The sequence below is a fragment of the Condylostylus longicornis genome, unplaced genomic scaffold (genome assembly GCF_029603195.1).
Source record: "Condylostylus longicornis isolate FDR11 unplaced genomic scaffold, ASM2960319v2 ptg000148l, whole genome shotgun sequence".
NCBI classification, from domain to species: Eukaryota; Metazoa; Arthropoda; class Insecta; order Diptera; family Dolichopodidae; genus Condylostylus; species Condylostylus longicornis.
In genome coordinates this window covers 1,980,697-2,005,092 of record NW_026578116.1, presented here as the reverse complement: position 1 = coordinate 2,005,092, position 24,396 = coordinate 1,980,697, and the positions used below count along the sequence as shown (strand labels likewise).

The 24,396-nt window shown below is 24.4% G+C and overlaps 1 protein-coding gene across 1 annotated transcript in view; it reads right to left on the bottom strand.

Annotated features, from left to right (window-relative positions):
* The window catches only part of LOC129615828 (uncharacterized), a 288,743-nt gene that overhangs the window by 261,483 nt on the left and 2,864 nt on the right, over positions 1–24,396 (bottom strand). The gene's annotated exons all lie outside the window — the stretch shown is intronic.

Below are 24,396 nucleotides of genomic sequence, written 5' to 3'. Positions count from 1 at the left end.
AAAAAAAGTAATTCTAATCAATATTTTTCTTTTATTTCCTTTGATATTTTTCTTTATAGCCAAAAGTTATAACCATTTTCAAATATTTTTCTTATTTTTCATTTTGTTATCCTTTTATTTTTTATTCGGCAGAAAGTTTCATTTCATTTTGTTTTTTTTTTTTCCATTATCGGAAGTCCAGATCGATTTTCATTCTAATATTTTATAAAACTATGAATATAAAAGTATTTTTTTGCCTATATGTGTATATAATAACATTCATATATATAGGTACATGCCATATAATCTAAATTCTTTATATATAGCTTATTCTGTAATTCACATAGACAAAATGTAATAACATATTATTAACATATATGTGTGTATGTACTTATATAATATATTACGGATATTTAAGACAATCCAAAAGGAATATAGATTACAATTATTACTATCAACATCTATTAGCATGAGCCTATAATCAAATACAGGGTATATTCAGATTATTTTTGTGGTAAAAGATTACCTTAATATTACTCTTATATATATACCGTATATATTACGAAATTCTATTACACTATTATCTATATATTACACATTCATGTAATATGAAGGAAAATAATCTGTAATAAAGGTTTTATTTGAATGTTAAGTATTGAAAATTTTCAAAAGTTTTCATAGCTATCCAATTGATAAGAGAATGGAAATAGAAAAATTACGTTTATTGAAGGAAAATTCTTATATATAATTCTATATACGTTGCAATATATAAAAATATTTCGTTATATACAAAAAATATAGTATGAAAAAAGAACCTATGATTTAAAACAAACACATCAAATATAATTAAGTATGGTATGTGTGGTATTTCAATAGTATACAATAAGATTCTAATTTACATAGCTGGCGGTTATTTAATGAGTTTTTATGTACAAGAATGAAAAGTGTAGATTTTTCGTAATAACCTTTGAACAAAATATTTTCTCGTTACAATCATATTGAATTCCACATTATTATAGTAATGAATTTTAAAGTTTGGTTCAATAGGTTTTTAAAGATGCATAAGAATTATATACTATTTTCTATGTATATACATATATATAGTATTATACCTTTGGAAAAACAAAACACAACAATCTAATTTTACCATTAAACCATCAAAAATATTTGAAAAATTTTTTACTTAATTGTGAATTTTGTAATTAATTTTCATGGAGATTTTTAAGGAAAAAAGTTTTCCCTATTTTGTTGTGCATTTCAAAATTATGAATTTTTAATTAATTCCTATTGAGGAAAACTGAATTTAAGTGAATGTTATAAAATTTTCATTTTTAAATTGTTTTTGTTTTCCAAAATCTTGGTATTCATTTTAAAAAGGTGTCTGAGAATTTTAATTACATCACAGTATGTATTTTAGTTAATATATGAGTATCCTTTTTGAAAGCTTTCCTCAATTACTTGAAGAAATATTTGAAAATTTGTCTAGGAGAAATTATACAAACTATTTACAACCAAATATTATAAAAGAATTATAGACTAATGAACATGAAATTTAATGAAGATTTAAAAAAAATGAAGAATGCCTGTTTCGTATTTCTGGAAAAATTTTTTCAAATCTTTGTTTTATAAATTAACAAGAAATGTTATAGAGAAGACTTAGAGCAAATTTCTTTAACCAGTTTGTAATAATATGCAATAAATTCTCCCCTGGAAAGACTACTGTGCCACAGAAACATTACTTGTCATTATTCTACGAATCATGTAAAAATAAGCCTCTGATCAGTTGAATAGTATGCAGTCATGAAATAACTGTGTACATAATCTCTATAAATCTAATTTTCGGAAATTAATTAAAAAAAAATTAATTTACGAGTATAATATTTTGTAAGAAAATGAATTGTCTAAATCATTATGAGCAATTTTGTTTTTACAATATACCTTAAGTTTTCTATAACAAAGTTCATACATTGCTGAAGCGAGATATAAGCAAAGCAATTGCTCCGTTCCAACCACCTCAGCCAACCATGACTTATTGCAGCCCTCCCACTTAAACTTTCCCAGTCTCATGTAAATACCCGGAAATATCACTCACGGAGTTGGACGTCAACTCCCCAACCTTGAAAAAACCCCAAACCCAAACCATCTGCAACTTTTGACAGCCAAAGCAGGATATTCAAAAGGGAGTCCAACTTGTCCAGTTTGTGCAAGTGGTATTTCGTTAGACGAGGTCCAGTGAAGAAACCAGTAACAGCACGAGGTCGATTTCGGTCCATTCCAAGAAGCTCTGAAAAGAACTTTCTTGAGTACGATAGGAGGAACAGTTTTGCATGATAGCATCCCTCGATAGGTTCGATTAACCTTCAAGCAGAGCTCCAAGTCTGCCCCTAAACGCAACCATTGACATTTCTCAGAATGGAAAGAACCAAACGGAATATTCTATAACATAATCGAATATTTATACTTGTTTTTATTCGGATATAATATTATAAAAAGTAACCCTGTATGGCAAACTATATGCACCCCACATATAAATAAGGAAAATAGAAAAGTCATTATAATATTCATTTATGTTAAAATTATTATTGAAAATATATAAAATAGCAGCAATTGAGGATTTAAAAGAAGAATGAATAAAATAAAATTAAGAAATAATAACTTATAAATTATTTAATTTTTCTGTTATATATATTAATATAATATTATGCTGTATGCATACAATATATACAGATATGGCAATATTAAAAACTGTATACCAAAAATTTTCTGTAAAATATTTATATACACAAAAATTTGAATTAAAATCAAGCGTGTATACCTTCATAATTGTACGAGAATATTAGGTGAAAACCCGAGCAAATTCATTAACATCAAATTAAAATTTACGGAGAATTTCCTATAATGCTAACTCCTATATTATACTAACATTCATTGTTGAAGTATGCAAAGCACATATTGTACTTATATACAAACACAATTATAATTATAATACGCGTTTTATTCCTTCATTATAACAGTATAACATTATAAAGATTTTACTTATACTTGTATGTACAAGTATACAAGAATATTAATCTATCAAAGAACAAAAAGTGAAAAACCAAAATAACACAAGAAACTTAAAAATAACAAAACGCAAAAACCAATCGAAAACAAAAAAAAAAACAAAAAGCCAACTTTTATGGCTTAATTTTCTGCTATGGAATTTTCCTGTTTTTCTATTGTTTGTTTTTTAGTTTTCCATTTTTATTTTTTTTTTGTGCGCCCTGCTAACAATACTTTTTCATTTTTATCTTATCAAATGTTAAAATTAAATATACGAATCGTGAACAATATTCGTAGTAGTTGTTTATCAATATTCATTGCATGTATAACACAACACAAACCATCGATAAACCACACGTAACGTAATGTTATAGGTACTAAATGAAATTAATGAATAAATAGGAAAATTCACACAAAATTATACTTGCTTCTTTGATTATAACAATAATAATGGTGTGTTATAAGAAAATTTAGACTTGTATTCGATTTGTTGTATGTAAGATTGTGTATTATTTTTTATTAAGAGTATATGAGTTTCAATATTATTTTATATTTAAAAAATATCCTTTAATGGTAATAATCCTAAACATGTAAATTGAACATAATATTTTAATGTAAATTGGTATGGTGTATATTTTTTTTTTGTATTTACTTGTTTTTTTAACTTTTAGAAATTCAAGGATTGAAGGGTTATGTTTTATAAGGACAAATAAAATTATCGTAGTAAGGAAAATTGTATAATGTTTTAGTTATCCTCAACTCTGAAATTAACAATTTAAGATATTTACAACAAAATTCCGGAACCCTACTTAAATTGGATGTGATAAGAACAGTGGTTCGTGTAGCCACTACACAGATTCAAAAGTTATTTAGCTATATTTCAGAAATTATTACAGATACAATACCGAAATTTCGCACAAGCAAATATTATTATTAGAGCTATTGTGTAAGATAAAAATCGTTAAAACTTCTTGACTCCTTGTGATAATTGCTATACAACTTCAATATCTGTTTGATCATATCTCAGAAACTTTTTAAGGTTTGGCACTGAAATTTTCGATGTACAAATATCGTAATATGGTCACTATTTTTAGTAAAAGCTGTTGAGATATCATTAGAGTTTAGAGCAGCTGTCTTATTTTGCAATAGATTGAATCCTGTTTCAAATTATTGCAAAGATTAATTTTATATTGCAATTAACAATTAACTGAATTTTTAAGTTTCAATTAAAATCCAGAATTTTTTATATAAATTTTAGTTTCTAATGCAGCAAAACTATGCAGTAACTAGTCTAGTCAAAAATATCCACAATATTTTTTATAGCATATATTTTTGACATTTTGTAAATTGATCAGATTTTTTTTTTGGCACTTTAATATTGCCTTACTTAAAATATTTAATGTTTTGTATTCAACTTAAAATATTTCCTTATTATTTTAATTAATAAAAATTTTCTATTAATTGATTTTTAAAATTATTAATACAAATGACATAAATAGTTAAAATATTACGTAATACATTAAAAAATTATAATATTATTGAATAATAAAAACATTAAAAAATATTAATTTTCATTGTTATAATAACAATAATGAATTATTATATAAAATAGTAAATGTCAACAAAATTAATTAAATTTTGCATTAATTTATTGTTATAATTATTATTATTTATTATGTAATATTAAAAAAGAAAACAACAAAATAATTATTTATAAGCATATAGTGGACATGAACCTGTATACAGTCGAAACCTGGAAAATATCTCCTATATAATATGAAGAAATAACTCTGCTGAGTAATAGATCTATATAAATAGATGCTTCTGTTGTGCTGCCGCAGAATTTTGTAAGAACTTCAGATTTTAACAAATCGTTAAGCACTAAATTAAGAAAAATCTCCACAAAATTAATCGTGAAATTAATTTCTATAGGTTTTACTTCTACTCTTCTTTCTTGTTCAAGTTCGTTTTGTGTGAGTTTGACTGTATTATGGTATATTAATGTTATTAATTTAATTTTTTTCATTATATAACACTAATTAAGGATTAAGGTCTATATTGTTTAATATCACTAAGATTTTGAATATCAATTTTGTATATTATTTTTGATTTATTAAATTGAATATTGATTTACAATATTTGGTTTTAGATTTATTAATTTTAATATTTATGATGAACTTTAACAAAATTATTCTACTTACAATGGCTTACTTTAACAAATTTATTCAATTAAAATAATATGACTATTGTGATTTTATTACTCTGAATGAGAATTTAAAATTTAATTCATATGATCGAAATTAATTGAAATTTTATTAATTAAATTAATTAGTTTGGTTATTATGCCTTTTTATGCCACATTATTATATTTTTTTTTATTTTTTTATTTCTTAAATAAAGCATTTTTCCAAATCAAATTTAATTGAATATAGAATTAAAAATTTTCTTTGGCCCTAAAAGTATGCAATTTTTAATACAATAAAAATTATATACTACTTTTAATTGTATGAAGGGATGCTAGTTTAAATTTATTAGATCCGACTTTTTACAGCTCTAAGATATAAATATTTGGATTACACAGATATTTATAAAATATTGCTGCTTATTGAATATTTAGAGAATTGTACTGGCCAAAATTTGATAATTGGCTGAGTTTAAGATAAGGATAGAAGTACTTGCAAAATAATATATTTAATTTCAAAGTGTTTTCTCTTTAGTCTTCATGTTTTTGTTTTAAATACTATAAGGAGAATTATGAGATCTACTTAGTAATAAAGCCGTAATAAATGAACTAGAACGTGTTTTTGGAACATTTTATAATATCTGTTATATACACAATTTTAAAAACAAATTAACTATTTCTTAAAACCTAATCGACAACTTTTACAAAAATTATTTAAACACGAATATCTAAAAAAAAAATTAACTAAAATCGTAAATTTCATATAATAATTAAGGTCCTGTACAAAACTTGATCCAAACAAACAACGTTAGATTTATTAAAAGTTGTAAGCGTTATACAGAATTCGCTCAAGTACTTAGAAATAAAATCGAGTATATGCTAATCACATTAGATTTCTTAAATATTAGATCTTGTTTAAAAATTAAAAGATTATTTTTAATTTCTTTACTATTTTTCTTCTGTCCTTTTCTATAACTACTAAATATACCTGCTTATCTTTTATAATTTTATGTTAAAAATGTCAATTATAATTTCGAAATATTAAAGTCAATCACAAAAATATCTAACGTTCCTTTGCGTGTCATTTTAAGCATAAAAATATTTTTGAAATTTGTCATCACCACAACAAAAAAATAAAAAGCCTCCAATGTAAATCATTAAATAATTTTCTTTCTAATCCCATTTTCATCTCAACAAAATACTTATTTTTATCGTAAAAATTTCGATTGAAGCACGATTCACCTTAATACAATTTTATAAAGTTTAATTTTTTTAAGGGTTTATAAAAAAAATATTTAAACCGTCAAATAAAAAAAAAAAAATGAGAAAAATCCTTTTTCTTTCTTTCTCTACTTTCTCATAATATAGCAATGCTTTTTAACGTACATATACATTCTTTCTTTTTAAGGAAATCCTTCTAAGACATTTTGGATACGTAGATGATTTTATTTTTAATATTATAGGCTTTCCAGTTTAGAAACGATGAAGGTAAAACGATAATAAAAATGAAATCTTTTAATTTTTACACCTGCACATTTTCATTACCTTGCGTATGTAATTTTAGTATTATATTTGAAGAAAATATCACCTGAGTCAAACAATGGTATGACAAAAAAAAAAAAAAATAAACATTTTTTTTATAATCTTAAAAAAAGAAATTCTTTTAACCCGCAAAAGAATGTATTTAGAATGTCTTATATAATGTAGAATAATTTTCCATTTTTTTTCCCCAAGTATGAGTAAATTACTTCCGTTATTTTTATTCTTATTTTTGTTTTTAATAATCTTCTTCTTCTCTTAAACAAAAATTTCAAAGTCTTATGTACATGAGAGAAAAAGAAAATCCCATTCTACAAAAAAAAAAGAAGTAGAAGAAAAACCAAAAAAAATTTTAAATATTTTTCGTACACCAAAAGCACTTAAAATTGAAAATGTATTGATAGCCTTCCGCTTTATTTTTTTATTTTTTATCGTAAATGGAAAAATATTAGGATATTCGTGATGTCAGCCAAGTCAGGTACGCGTCAAATCTTTTCTAATTTTTTTTCTTGTTCTATATTTATATACGAATACGTGTATAAAGGAAAAAAACAAAACGTTTAAATAAAAAACAAAACAAAAATAGAAAAACGTTAAAAGAAAAACATATATACAATTTGCGTTTATGGCTAAAAGGATAATCCAAAGAATATAGTATTTTCTAATAAAAAATACAAAATACCAATGAAAAGAGCTAGTGTATATTATATGAGTATGGAAAAATGTAAGAGAAGAAGGTAATATTTTAAGAAAATTTCTAACATTCCATTTATTTTATTTATTTTTGTGTATAGAGGAGAAGAAAACGTATTATTATTATTGATTAAATTATTGGAAAACTTGTAAACATAAACATGTTGGCGTCTTATAGGTAATTGTTATGAATACTTTTATGCATGATACTCTTGTCGACTCTACATATACGAGTAATATATATACGGATATGAATGTCATTTATACGAGAATATATTTATATTACTCGTATATATTTAATTTATAAATTACCTGCATTCTTTTGAATTTTATATTATATTATTCAATGGGATGGGCCGGACACCTCCCCCCCCCCCCCCCCCGCCGTCTCATTCTATCGATTTATTTTTTTAGAAAATACTTTTAAAATTATCGTACAAACTTCAGCAAATAAGAATAAAATGTTTCTTGTACAAATAGAAAAGAAATAGAAAACGAAATTTTTTTTTGAAAGCTTAATAATAGTGTAATGATAACATTTTGGGTTCATTGATTCACTCTTTAGTTTTCTTATATTCACATTATATGGGAGCAATGTATTTTCAATTATTTTTATACATCACATGTAAAAAGGATTAAGAATTAATTCTTTTCTTTATAATATTCTTATATTTATAGAGTTGCCATTCTTTCAAATATATAGTTTAGTTTGGGGATGATCCACATATACAGTACTGCATGTATATTAAAGAAAATTATCAACTTATATATTATTAAAAATATTAATAGTTTTACAATAAATTGATAATTTTATGCTGAATTCAGTTTAAAATCATTCACAATAATGTATTAGATTCAAAAAATTACTTCTAACACGTTACGGCCTTAACAGCTATAGAATTTATATTATAGAACAGCTATAACGTTAATATTAATGTAATGTATAATGTGGTACTTATTTTCAATGTGGTGAGTATTACTTAAATTTTGTAGAGTAAGTTCCGAAATTTAAGAATGATATAAAAATATAATTAAAATTACATCAAATTTATAATGTAGTATAGTTAGTATTACACTTAAAATGGAAATTGCCGTAGGCCTTGAAACGTTATATTGAGAAACTTTACGTATATTCGAGATTACATTTAAAAAATATGACTTTCATTATAAAATTAACCTTAATAGTGACAATTTTTTCTGACCTTTTGAAAATATTTTATAATATTTAAGTAGTGTCATGTGAGTAATTTTATACACGTGTAAAATAATATTTTGTGCGACTTGAATCAGTTCTAATAATTGTTTTTGTATTTTAGGGATTATCTTGCTTTTGTTTATTGTTTGGGATTTAAAATATTTCTTTTTTAGCTTTCTTTTTCAATTTTTTATTGTTAAATTTAAAAATATATATATATATTGCGTACAAGTTTTCAATACCGTAATTTAACATTATTTTACCTACATATTTTATAAATAAACTATACTCTTCACTAATACACAAGAAAATTCACATGAAACTTTAATTGTATAGTTTGATGTCACCAAACACACACACACAGGTATATAATAAAATAAATGTCATGTTATTTATGCAACTATAAGTATACTATCTGTATATATGTAGGTACAAATAAAATAAGTAACATCACTTATTCTAGATTATCTGGGAAAATGAAAATTGTTATAAAACTGTACAAAAAACGAACAAAAAAAATGAATAAGAATAAGAAAAGCAAAAATCTTCTTTGATATTGCTCTTCTTTTTTCATTAGAATTGAAACTATATCTCTTTCTTTTTTTCATTTTTTCTTGGATTATTATTGTTCTCTATATTACATCTATTCGTTCGCTTAATGAAGATAACGAAAAACCAGTCATGCTGACTCTAAGATATTAAATCTCTTATTGTTTTTTTTCCCGTCATACATGAATCATTATGATTATTATTTTTGAGTCAAAGCTACTAATCCTATTGTCTAGTCCTCAGGTTTCATTTTTCATCATTATTTTTCTTTTAAATTAAAAGTGTGATTTGTTTAGTCTCAAAGTTTCATTTTGATTGTTAAGTTATGATTGCATATCTCCTCTTTTTTGCTTGTTATTTTTTTATTATTATTTTTGTAGTTAGAAAATTGTTTTTTTTTTTTTTTCTTTATCTTTTTTCAATTTTTGATGTAAAATTCACTTTGACCTCCTTTCATCTGAATGACAATTTTTACATTACAAACACATTATTAATTTCAGAATTTTTTATATGAGATTGAAAATTGAATAAGAATGAGAGGGAGAGATAAATTGAGAAAGAGAGAGAGGGAGAGAGAGGAAACGAGAGAGAGACAATGTTGCCGTTTTGATATTTTAAAATTAAATTGATTGTAATATTTTTGCGATTTACAATAATTGAAACATGCAACTGTAGGGTAACAGAGTTAACATTTAAAATAATTTTAAAAAAATTTGGATTAATGGCAATTAATTAAATGCCTACCTAATATTTTTTTGTGTGAAAATTAACAATTTTTTGCATAATAATTGGTAATTTTTTCAATATTCTCTTATAACCAATGTATTTCTTAAATTGAAAAGGAATACCCACTTATAACAGTCAGGTTAAGATTTCAACTGATTAGTGAACAACTTAAACCCGATTCATCCTTTTATCCTTTACAATCCTTTCAAATATGTCTTTGATAAATTTGATTTTGTTTTAATTTTATAAATTTTTTAATTTATTTTCGTCAAGGCTTAAGTAATATTTCCAAAATTTTATATAAAAAAATCTTAAAACAGCAACAACTTAGCACTTAACATATAAAATTACCTTAATAAAATATAATAATTAAAATTTGATCTCTTTCTTGGCCATTAACCACAGAAAAGGCAAATATTATAAAAAAATCCAACGCAGAAAAGTGAAACTACAAGAAGATTTGCCAAAAACGAAAAGTAAGTGAATTACAAATACTCCGATTAAAATTAAACGTCACCTTTACAAAGGGGCAAGTGTAAAAATTAAAAAAAAAATAAAATAAAATGTAAAAAACAAAGTATGTGTAGAAGAAGAAAAAACCAAAAATAAAAGGTTGGAATTTTCAATTTTTTTTTTCTCGCTTTTGATTGAAAAAGAGGTTACGGACTGAGTTTTTCTTTTCGTTTCTGTTTTTTTTTTGCTTCTTCTAAATTTTTTGCTTGTTTTGTTTTTCAAGAATAATAAAGTGAAAATAAACAGAATGAAAAGGTTTTTTTTTTTGCGTTCTTTCTACTAAAGTGCAAAATTAATAAAATTGAAGTTGTTTACCCTCACTTTTTTTTTCTGTCGTTATTCTATTTATTTCCTCCTCTAGGTTTTTTGCCCTCTTCTTCCTCTTCAAAATTTTCTTTGTTTTAAGTAAAATTCTACAAGTAAACAGTATAAAAATAATGAAATAATTTTTTTTTTTTGTTTTAAAATGAAAAAAAAATTAACAAAAAAAAAAGTAAGAAAGAAATTAAAAGAGTTTTACACTTGAGCAAGTATAAATTCCTGAAAAGGGATTACTAAAGTAATTTTCATTCGTTCTATATTTTATATCCAAATATCCTTTTTATTTTCTATATAAAAAAGGATAATTATATTATGTAATTATTTTTTTTTTATTGTCTGATAGTCAGTCGTTTTACATTAATTTTATTTGAGAGAAGAAAAAAAATATTAATAAAAATAATTTTTTTTTGATAAACACACAAGAGAATAAAAATTGATCGTCAATTCGTAATCTAGTATAAGAATGTATTAGATTTTTGTACTATTAGTTTTACAAATATTTATTGTAGTAGATTTTATACGAAATCTAATGATATTAATAAAAATCTTATTCCGCTAAGCTATGAATTTTTTAAAAGAGATCTTAAAATTAATTGTTCCATGTTAAACATGAGATTTTGTGAGATGACAAAAATAGAAAAATTTAATTTGAATGAAATTTTTTTACATATTTTATTTAATAATTAAAATGAAAAAAATTAAGAAATGTTTTTAAATAAAATTTTAATTAGAATTTTTTAGTATCTAGTAATTGTTTTTAATTTTATGGTAATAAAATACCCCTTAAAATATTAAGAATTAAAAAACAGTGTCGGTTCTGTTGAAAAAACTAAAATTTTAAATGTATGTACGCATATTGTGTAATATGGTCCAGAACAAGTTCAATACGTCATAATGAAATAGATTATAACGGTAGAGATTAGTATTTATCAGCATTGAATAACCTATATAATTGATGTATACTGTAACTTGTAGTACTGTACCGAGTTGTAGCTGGGAACACTAACGTGCCAATTAGAAAAATGGATTAAGAATGATTGAGCAGTCGTCAGGGGATGTTTGAGGAGTGTGACATGACCACTTATAGAAGTTCTCAAAGACGAGTTACAGGAGGAAAAAATAAAGTTGGGTCAAACCAATGGTTTGTATTATAGCACTTTTCCCTTCAACAAGGGAAAATTCTGCTTTTAAATACAGTCTATGTATACCTATCATACTATTAAAATTATTTTCATTCATATACAAAACTATTGCTAGGATTGCATATATTTAGGATGACGCATATATGCAGTCTTTGAAATAAAGCAAAAATTAATATAAAAAGGGGTTAACATAATGCTCGATTTTAAAGGTTAATTGTGTGAGATAAGAAAAATAATTATATTTTTTAATTTCATGGAATTTACCGTTAGCTTTTATTTGAAAAAGCTTGCGGTTTCGGAAATATAAGGTGTCAAAAATTCAAATTTTACAAATTTCAAGAGGCGATAACTTGTGAGGGGGTGGAGATGGAAAAAAATTTTCTTCTAATGAAATGAACTATTTATTAATGTCTAAAAGCCCCTAAAATTTCAAGCTGCTACAAGCTGGGGTCTAGAAGAAAAACGACATCAAAAATTTGGAAAAAAAAAGACTTTAGATAACGGTAAATTTGAACGGCCATTTTGTTTTTCTAAAGTTTAACCATAGTATACCGGGCTAGGGGAAGCAAGCCGCTGCTTTTATGCGTTTGCAAAATTTAAAAAATGCTTATGGTTTCATTGCAACAAATAGTTAAAAAAGGCCATTTTTAGTGTTTTGGGGGGGTATAACTTCTAGAGGGGGGGAGATAGGTGAAAATTTTGTTCTACGGAAATAAGTTTCTAGTAAAGGTCTATGTACGTACAAAATTTCAGCTTTCTATCTTCAAGGGTGTAAAAGTTTTGTAAACAGACACACGGACGGGCGGACGGACGGACGGACGGACGGACGGACGGACGGACGGACGGACGGACGGACGGACGGACGGACGGACGGACAGAGTGAAACTAATAAGCACTTTTTTTCAAAAAATTTTTGGAAAAGTGCTAAAAAGAGGTGCAGCACCAAAAAAAAAACTTTCACTACCCAGCTTCTAGAGAAAAGGGACAAATCCATAAATTACCGTAAGCCAGTATAAGATCAGAGTCTTTCTAACGGAGTTGCAGTACTAGCATGAAGATGTCAATGATAATTTTATTCGTTATTTATATATTTATGTAGTTTTACACGAAATGCAGAAAGAAATCAATTATTTACAAAAATTTTAGTTTATGGCAATTAAAATATAATTAAATATTTATTGATCACTCTAGGGTTAATCTAATTCTTTATAATATGCATATGCATTTTGTCGATATTGTAATATTGGTGGCGTAAAATAAACAAAAAAAAAAATTTTGTTTTTGTTTTTATTTCTAATTACAAGTGTTTACAAACAAATTCGAACTCTTAACAATATTTTAGTAATTTTATAAATGAAAAAAAATCTTTTTTTCGCTTCATTTAAAATATTATGCTTGTACAAGAGGTATGTGCATTGTTTTACCACATTCAAATTAATTATGAAATAATTAAAGTTGATTTAATTAGGCTAATTATTGGTCTACGTGTACAATAATTTATTTTAGTTATTTTACCAGGTATTTTGAAATATATTTTTTTTTTTATTTTGTATAGTTTTCTAATACAGGTACTTATTAGCAAATAATTGAAATATAATAAAAATATTAAAAAGAAATAAATTATTTATTTACCACAAAATAAACTGATAAAATATTTTTGTTTCACAAGCTTTTTTTTTAAACTCTAAATTATTTTATATAATAGCTAAATGTGGGATTTTTAAATAGAATAATGTGAAAAATATTGATTTCATATATGTATATAAGCATGTTAAGATATAATAATGTTGTTATATAACCTAAGGGAAAAGGTTATTTTGCTAGTTTGCTCATTTAATTTAATTTTTGTTTTCCATTAATTTATTTTAGTGGATAACATTCAATTTAAATTGTCATTGATTAAGTTGTTTCTGAACTTCATACAATAGTATCATGTATTTTTTGAAAAATAGAAATTTCAATGTTAAGAAAAAAATTCTATTGGATGTAGAATTTCAAAAAAATCTGATGGAGTCATCAAATAACCCACAGCAATATCAAGAAAAATGTAAATTTATTGCCCTTAGTATAGAGTTTCGATTTTTACCATTCGGATTTCCTGAAATTTACCAATAAGCTTCGTTAATAAACAGAATTCAAATATCAAACTTCAAAAAATTTCATTAGTTTGTTCCATAGATGTGGTAAGAAAAGTAGAAAATCGGAAAAAATCGGAAAAAATATGTGGTAAAATAGGCCCTAAGTTCGGCTTCCGAGCCCTGATCTTTCCAAAAATGATCTTTTATGGTTTATTGTTTTAATATTCCGATTTTAAATATTAGATTTCAAGGAAATTAATTGATTAATATCTCTTTGTATGCGCAAAAATCTAAAATAGTCCCGCATAAAAAGGTCAATACGTACACACACAGGCAGACAAACCGACAGACAAATATCTCTCTAAAAATGCCTTATTTACGATTGCCTACTAGAGAGAAGTGCGTTCCACCAAAAAATCTACTTTCGAAATTTGGTGCCTTCTCGAAGCTTGTCTTATTGTACGCAGTGAGGTCGCTTAAAAAACTCTGTTGATCCCTTATAATTTTCCTATATATGATTTAATTTTAGAATATTATTGAGTCAATTATTATTAAATAGTAATACTAATGAGAATTCAAATTTTAAAATTATTTCTACGTATAACAAAAAAAAAATTGAGAATTCTGTATCTAAACCTGAAGGAAGACTAGGAAATAAAATTATATCTCTATTGGCCTTAAAAAATATTCGAATTCTTTGAAAAACAAAAATAATCTTCTAACATAATTTCATATTTTATTTCAGAAACAAAATCGAATAAGTGTTCAAAATTACAAATTGCAGTTTAATCAATAAAATAAAAGCAACACTAACAACTCATCAATCACTTAACAATTAAAACCTAAAAAAAAACTTTTATTTGCACAAATGTTGTATAAATGCAAATAAACGTCATTGAATTGACATCGAAACTTAATGGGAAATAAGATGACTTTGACGAAAACAAATACAAACAAAAAAAATTTATTTTCTATGTCATTTAACAATTTCGCTATAAGCCAATTTTTGGTTTATTTGTGAAAATTTAGACATTTAAAATTTTAGAAAAAAAAAGTTTTAAATTTTCTTTTGAATTTTTTCTGATTGTTTTTTTTAATTCTTCTTTTCTTTCTATTTAAGTTTTGTATAGGAAAAAACTTTTTATTTGCTCTTTTTATCTTTCCATCTTTTCTTCTGTATTATCGAATAGGTTATTTTTTGTTAGTATTGTTATTGTTTTTGTTGTTTCTTATATGTAATTTAGAAAAAGTGAAAAAGCACCCACATAATCGTGTGTATTTTGTATGTCTAAAAAAAGAAATCGCATGTCTAGACATTCAATTGATTTCGATTGTTTTTTAAAAAGCCGAAAGCACCATAAACAAAAAAAAAATATAAAATTTCTCTCTTATAAATTTCTCAATTTCTGTTTACTTTTTTCTTCTTTTTTCAACAATTTTCAACAATAAATTTTTTATTTCAATCGAAAATATCAAAATACTTTAGAGAAAATATTGGCCCAATTTCACAAATACATAAAATTCGAAACTAAATAAATTCGGTGAAAAAAAATAAAATTTTTTTTTTCCGATTTTCTACTTTTCTTTTCTCTTTTCTTTTTTAGCACTTTTCCAAAAAATTTTTTGAAAAAAGTGCTTATTAGTTTCACTCTGTCCGTCCGTCCGTCCGTCCGTCCGTCCGTCCGTCCGTCCGTCCGTCTGTCCGTGTGTCTGTTTACAAAACTTCTACACCCTTGAAGATAGAAAGCTGAAATTTTGTACGTACATAGACCTTTACTAGAAACTTATTTCCGTAGAACAAAATTTTTACCTATCTCCCCCCCTCTAGAAGCTATACCCCCCCAAAACCCTAAAAATGGCCTTTTTTAAATATTTGTTGCAATGAAACCATAAGTATTTTTGAAATTTTGTAAACGCAGAAAGGCAGCGACTTGCTTCCCCTAGCGCGGTATACTATAGTTAAACTTTAGAAAAACAAAATGGCCGTTGAAATTTACCGTTATCTAAAGTCCTTTTTTTCCAAATTTTTGATGTCGTTTTTCTTCTAGATCCTATATTCTAGAACTTTGAAATTTTAGGAGCTTTTCGACATTAACAAATAGTTCATTTCGTTAGAAGAAAATTTTTTTCCATCTCCACCCCCTCTCAAGTTATCACCTATTGAAAATCGTAAAATTTGAATTTTTGACACCCTATATTTCCGAAACCGCAAGCTTTTCCAAATTTTTATAAACGCAAAAAGCTAACGGTAAATTCCGTGACACTAAAAAATATAATTATTTTTCTTAACTCACACAATTAACCCTTAAAATCGAGCATTATGTTAACCCCTTTTTATGTTAATTTTTGCTTTATTTCAAAGACTGCATCTATGCGTCATCCTAAATATATGCAATCCTAGTAATAGTTTTGTATATGAATGAAAATAATTTTTATAGTGTGATAGGTATACATAGACTGTATTTAAAAGCAGAATTTTCACTTGTTGAAGGGAAAAGTGCTACAATACAAACCATTGGTTTGACCCAACTTTATTTTATTGAAAAAATCCAAGAAAAACTTTATTTTGTTTTTGTATTTTTAAAATACGAATCACAATTTTTTATTTGCAAAAACGAAAAAAAAAAAACAAAAAAAATCGAAAATATTCCAGCTGACTAATGCTATTGTTGACTAGTCAAGTGAAACGTTTGATTGACTAGTATAAGATATATTAGACATTAAACTAGAAAAATTGGTGTCCCTTTTCTTTTTAACAATAACAAATAAACGAGAATCAAAGAAAAAAAGAAAAAAATAGTATATAGAATTGGGGCCAATTTCAGAGACATAAATGCGACACCATCCGAAAATGAAATATATTGTAAAGTTTTTCATTCAATGTACATATGTATATACTCGTATAAAAATGTGTTGTGAGTCTTTAAATGCACAATATTATACGCATATATTCACACATACACATATACAAAAATCTTTATTTATTCATATAAGTTAAGTAATAAAAAATTTGATATTGGCCATAAATTCTGACCTTTTATGACGTCTTTAATGCTATTACTTCATTTTTTATTTGTTTATTTTTCCATTTTTTTTTGTTCTTTTTATAATATAAAGCGTTCCATCATCTTTATTGATATGATAACGAAACAAAACAAAAAAAAAAAAAAAACAAAATGAAATTGAACGTTAACAATAAGTGCTTTGAGGACACACAATTAAAGAAAAGTTGATGAATTTTTTATAAGTTAAAAAAATAATATACTTAAAGTGGAAATTTTATTGAGAGGGTAGATATATAAATTTTTTTTTTTTTTTGATAAAAAAGAATATTTGCATAATGAATAAATGAATAATGAATTAAAAATTTTATTATTATCAAAAATAAAAGAGAGTCTGTTAAGTTTCGAAAAAAAAATTTTTTTTTTTTTTTTAATTTTTCAATAACATAATTTACACTCATACTTATATACATATAGTTTGTGTCAAAGAGAATCAATATAATATTATAAAGTTCATATTGGTATTGAATGAATCTGAAAAATATTAAAATTTTTCTTTTCTTTTGACCTTTGTCTAATCTTTTAGAAATATAGGACATTTATTAGGTTGGCAATATTGAGTTCAACTTATTTATTAGTTTAAAAAAAAATTTGACATCATTTTATTCGAAATTAAGTTACGTGAACCGAAATTTTTTGAAGAAAAAAAAAATATTGCATAAATTTAGGGGACTGCATAATTAATTTGTTTTGCTTATATTTTTATCCCAAAAAAAACCCGAGACATATAAATTATTTTAAAGTGTTAGAAAGGAATTTTGGATTTTTATGTTGACTGGAAATTTATTATAAAATTAGTGAGGCGATTATTCTTATTTTTTTTTTTTTGATTTTTAGATATTGAACCTTTTACCTATATTCATACAAAAAGTAATTTAGAAGTTATTTCAAAATTAAATCGGATGGGGTAGGGTTGCATTCAATGAATTTAAAGCAGAAAAATTTTATTTAGTTTTAATAAATTTAAATAACCTTAAAATTATTTTAGAGCTATTTTATATTGCAATAATGTTATTGAGAATAAATAACATTAAGTTATAAGAACGAGTATTAAAATGGAATAATATTCAGCTTTATTCTACTAGACGCCCGTCTCATTATTTTTCACAAAAAAATGTTCATACTTGTAATGTTATTTTGCTAGGTGCATATTTAAAAATTGTCACATTTTTTTTGCCGCATTTAGTCACGTTTATTTTGTTGCCAAAATAAAAAGAATAAAAAAGTTGCTTAGAAATAAAATTTAAAGAAAATAGAGAAGATATAGATATAATGAAATATTTTAATAGCAATATTGAGTAATTTTATTTAATCTTGTACAAAATATATTGAACTGAGTAAATTTCTTGTGTGACCATTTCGGTTTTGTATTGAAATAATATTTATTTCGATGACCATTATATAATGGCATGCAAATATATGATATATTGTCGATTTGAACGTGATCTAACTAGATAACTTGCAGTGGCTCAATAAATTGTTTTTCGTATCTTTATACAGTGATACTTATGCAGTCCTAACAAATTGTTTATTTTTTCAATTGCCTTCTAAATATTTACTAATAACTTGGTATTTAATTGTAAATAATATGAAAAATATTAAAAATGAATTTTGAACAAAATTTTTTATACATTAATTGTTCTTAAATAATGTAGTCATTTTGACTGCTTTTGGGCAACATAGGTCAATACAAAATTTCAGTCTTTCTAGTATTAATTTTCTTCATCACTTCTACTTTTGCTTTTAATCAAAAAAAGCTCGAAGACATTTTTCTCTCTCTAATTTACTATTTGCTATTTTTACTGTTTTCAGTCACCACTTTATTTTAAAAGAATTTTCTAACTTTTTAAAATCGAAAAATTTTGAGTCTCGCTTCTTCTGTCTCATCACGTTTCTCGTCTAGTCTAGAATACAAAAAAAAAGTATAAGCAGAATAAGGTTGATTGTTCAAAAACTCAAAACTTTCCTAAAAATTTTATGCTAAGATTTTCTTAAATTCAGGACAAGTGCGATATGTAAAGTATATTTTATTTATAAATTACATAATATTGTTGCAAATAAAACTGTAACATAAATTAAATTATGTTATTTTGAGAATATCTACTTTAAAGATTTCAAAGTTAATTTTTGGTAAAAAAAAACTCTGATGCAAAATCTATTTAATAAAATTTAAATTTCTATTAATTTATTTAATTTCTTTAGATTTTACATTTTAACAGATTTTCTATTCGAATTAGAACGCCCTCTTGAAATTGTGAAATCAAATCATACAATGCTGTAGAATATGCGAAATTCAAAATATTCTATGACCTACTTCTGATAATCAATCGAATTTTGTTAATTTTACCAGTTTTTGTTTCAGCTACAAAAAAAAAATTTATGGAAAAAATTATAAATGTAAAAGTCTAAAAACAATATTACAATGCAAAATATTTTTATTTCAATCAAAATTACAAAGTGTCCTTTTTATTTGCAAAAAAAAAAAAATTTTATTTTTTTAAAATATCAATGAAATTCAATTTACTCAATTTTTGGTCTAAAGACCATCTTCTTACAATCTATATCAAAAATTACAAGCAAAAGTAAAAATATACCAAGAACAAAAAACAAAAAATTAAATGCTCTGTAATGCCCTGTAAAACTTTTTCCAAGAACAAAAACAAAAAAAAAAAAAGCACCGAAAGTACTTTATTTTTTCGGTGATTTTCATTTTACAATTTTTTGTTTTTTGTTCTTTTGATTTTATGCTTTTAATCTTGATACAATATGAAAACCAAAAATTTATGATAATGTGCTTCAAATCTCAAGCGAGTTATAAAAGCAACTTTGATTCTATCTTCCAAAAAAGAAAAAAAAATAAATAAAATAAAAAAATATAAAATTTAATAAAAAAACAAGAAAAATTACAAAAACATAAAAAAAAAAAAATTTTTTTTTTTTTGTAAGAAATTTTCATTTATTTTTAAAAGTGACTGTGCGTACAGTACATTTAATGTGCATAAAAATTAAGTCCGATAATAATGGGAATTATGTTTGTCTCTCTCTCGAATCCTCTTTATAAAATTTTGTTATACAAATGATTAGATCTCACATGTTTTCATTTCAAGTACCTAAATACATTTATGTATGTAAGTATTATTAGTATATTGTTATACATAATGACATACTCTTTTAACATATTTTTCTTTATATTTAGGGTATACCATATATGTAGCTTAGAACACCCATCCCTATTACAATAATAATATTTTATTTAATACAAACAAAAAAAACAAGAAAACACAAAAAGGACATCATAATTGAGTCTACACCACATAATCCTTTCCATATACAGTTATGTTGTTTATTGTTCTCTCTTTTGTTTTCAAAAAAAAAAAAAAAAACATATTTTTTAATAATACAGAGAACACAAAAGTATTTATAGAATAAAAGTAAGAAAATCAGAGAAAAAATGTAGAATAACAAAAACAAAAAAATATTTTGTATTCTCATTTTGTATATAATAATATTTAATAGCATAAGTGTTATACTTGTATACATATTTTTTTTTTATTTTATATAAATCTATAATACCAACATTTTATGCATAATATAATGTAAGAGTACAATGATTTTGATAAGAATTTTTGTTTTTTTTTTACCAACTCCTTCCAAACTTTTAAAAATTACTTGTCCCAAATATTATTTTTTTTTTTTATTTTTTCTAAAGTTTGTATACAAGTACAATACGAGTATATCAGTTCATAAAATTTTTATAATACATTATATATACAATTATACATTAAAATATGTGTAAGCATATTTTATAGTATACTTATATATTCACCCTTTATATATATATATATGTTTACACATATATAATATAAGTGTTATATGAGTTTGCAAGTTGGTTGTATAACAAATAAAATATAATGTACCTATTTTTGTAAGTTAACTACGCATATGATTACTTGATTGTTTAATTCTATTAACTAAGGAAATTTATAACAATAATAATAATAAATATTATTATACACATACGTACATAATGTACATACATATGCATTAATATTATATCGGTATAAGGTGTTTATTAGGAAAATTTTTAAAGAATATTTGATACTACTCGTGATCTACTTTTTGATTTTACTCTGATGAACAATAGCCCTAAGTTCGTGGTAAAAATATGATTACAGTATTGGCAAGCAACATTTTTTTTTTGTCTTTTACCGATTTACATTCTAAAGCTATGACTCTCTTTTAAGTAGTGACGCATGTAATGTCTTATCGCGTCTAACCTGCTACTTATAAGTTCGAATCAATTTTAAGAGGCCCTGATTTCTGAATTCATAAACGTAACGCAACTATTGAAAATTCCCTGACTTCACTTATCTACAGTGCTAAAAGCTTAACTATTTTGATTTATTGTATGCTAAACTTCCTCTTATTACTGCTTTTAATTAAAAGACAAAGTTCTTTACAAAAAGCCAAACTGAAATATTACCAGAGAATTCAACCATAGCAATGATATTCACCCTGTTCTAGTCTTACTATATTTACAATTTAATGGTATTTCGAGCACTCATATTCCACTGAAACATTTGTTTTATATACTCAGCACTTATTTGAAAAATTTCTTTATAAAATTTTTCCTTACATTTTTCTATTATTTTCAACGAGTTGTTACAAATTTTGTAAGAAAGAGAAAATATCCATTAATAATTTTCATTTGAATGCTTGCATTTGATGATTTGCAAATGATAATTTTTAGTCTATTCTTCTTTTCAATCTTTGTAACACTAATTTTGTAGAAAAATTTCAAAAATTTTTTTTAGAAAATATTTTCCTAAATATTTTTAATTTATAGCTATACATTATTATTCTGTTGGAGCTATTTTTATTTTTATAAAGAATATTTTCTAAAAATAAATTTCCTATGATTATTCCTAAAATATATTTTCAAATCAAATTAAACTGAAAATTGTTGAAATTTTATAAATTTAATAAACTTTTAATTAATATCCTTTTTGAAAAGATTTATTAACCAAAGAAATTCTTATATGTTTAAATATCCTTGACTAGACCACAAAAATAATTTAATATGAAAAATATGGATTTTTAAGTAATCGAAATAAGATTTATGAGAATTCCAAATTCAATTATAATTTTTTTTTAGAACCAAAACTATTAACTAGTTAATCCATTCTTTCTACTTTATAGAAACCAAAAGAAACAAAACAACTTTTTATAAAAGAAATATTTACAGAGATTTGTGGAGATTTCCGTTGAGTATAGACAAAGAAGTATAAACAAAGAATACCTAAAAGAAAATTTTTAATTTCCTTTTAATATTTGTTTTTTGTTATAAAAACAAACTTGTGGCTTATCTTTGTTCATAGTTAATAATACCCACAACCTGTGTTATTATATAATTGATATGTGTATTAACATATGCAGAAGATTGTCCGGAGTTTTTCATTTAAAGTTTTGATAAAAACGCAAAGGAGTGTATAGCAACAGCGTTTGCAACTTTCGAATATTTTAATCTATTTACATAACTCAATTGGTAGAGCGTTCTCCTAGAAAGCGTTAGGGTACTGATTCGAATCCAGTTCGAGGAAAAATTTTTTTTTAATTTTTCTGCATTCACTCATCTCATCCATCTGTTCTGCAATTATATGAATCAATTTCTATTAGTTGTTCTAAGAATTAATAATGAAGATAAAAACATACATTTTGTATTGATTATTAGTAATATAAAAATAGTAATTAATTAATTATTTTGCAATTGACTATGAAAAACTTATTCCAAACAAATTTCTGGTTATTCTCCTTTGCAAACCTCTTCCTCTTCCATTTCTTTATTCTTGATATTTTTAATTCAAAAACAACGTTTAATTCTCTACAATAATTAGTTTAACTGTAACATTAAAATAATTTAAAGAGAAGAAAAAATTATTTTTTTCTTAAATGCATCTTTATAAAAAAAATGCCCCTGAAATTTATTTTTTATAAAGACCAATTCAATTCAAGAATCCTAATATTTTTATTTACATCTCTGATTAACATTCCAATGATTCTAAAAAAAAAGGAAAAACAAAAATGGTATTCATTGCAAAAAAGAAAAACATTTTTTTAGAATATTTCTAACAAAATTTAAAAAAAATTATTTCTGTCCTGCTGTCAGTCAGTATCCTGCTGTTTGTGTTTTAAAAATTTTTTCACACCTTTCAAGATAAAGAGTTTAAATTTTATATGCAATTTTTCTAACAGTTTTTGCTGCTCAGAATCATAAAATTATTGAATAATTTCAATTTTTGGATTTGCATTTTTCGAAACTATAAACTTCGCGAGATTTTAACAAAAGCAGAAAACTAACTATAAATATGTTACTATTAAAAATTTATTTACTAATTTCCTAACACACCTAATAAAGCATCAAATTCGATAATTCTTTTGACAATTCTATTAGTTTTTGTTGTGTACCCTAAAAGTATGCAATGATATAGTTTTAGCATATTAATGCCAATTTATTAATTTTGTGTGGAATAGAAAAGGATTTTCGCTCATTACTTTAGAAGTATAATAGATGACAATCCCGACTGTTTGACCTGAATTTATTCTTAAAAATTTTAAGAAACGAAGAAAAATGAACAGGATAAGAAAAGAAAATTAAACAGAAATAAAATTTTTTTCATTGTTAAAATGAAAAATTCTTCTTTTTTTTCTTAATTTTTTTTTTCCATTTCTCTATGTATAAGGAATTTCAAAATGCAAGAAAAACAAAAATAGAATAAAAGCGGAAGAGCATCAAACAAAGAAAAAAAAAAAAAAAAAACATGAACGACCTTTATAAAATTTTGTGCAAATAGAACCAAGAAGTCAAAACTTTTAAATAAAAAGATAAAGAATTTTCAGAAAACGATTTGTGCCAGTCCTGTATATACGAAGAGATCCTTTTAAATTATCATTATTTATGTGTGTATCAATGTAGATATTAAATTATGGAGATAAATTTTTAAATAGAAATTTTTCTCAAAAATATATTTACATAGTACATACATATCAATTAAAAAAAATTTGATGTGATCAGCACATAATCGACCGCAGTTTGTATTGTTTATTTAAGCGAAAGTGTTACAGAAGCTTATGAAAATGTCTAACAAAGAGGCCTTAAATATTAAATTTTAGAAAATTCCATCAATTCGTTCCGTAGATATGGCAAATAATTTAAAATCGGCCCTCAGATCAGTTTCCGAACCCTAATCTTTCCAAAAAATTTATATGTGCATTGTTTTAGCACCCCGAATTTAAATATTAAATTTCAATGAAATTGCTTTATCTTGATATCAAAATTATCTTGGTATACGCAAAAATACCAAAATACGGCTCGCAC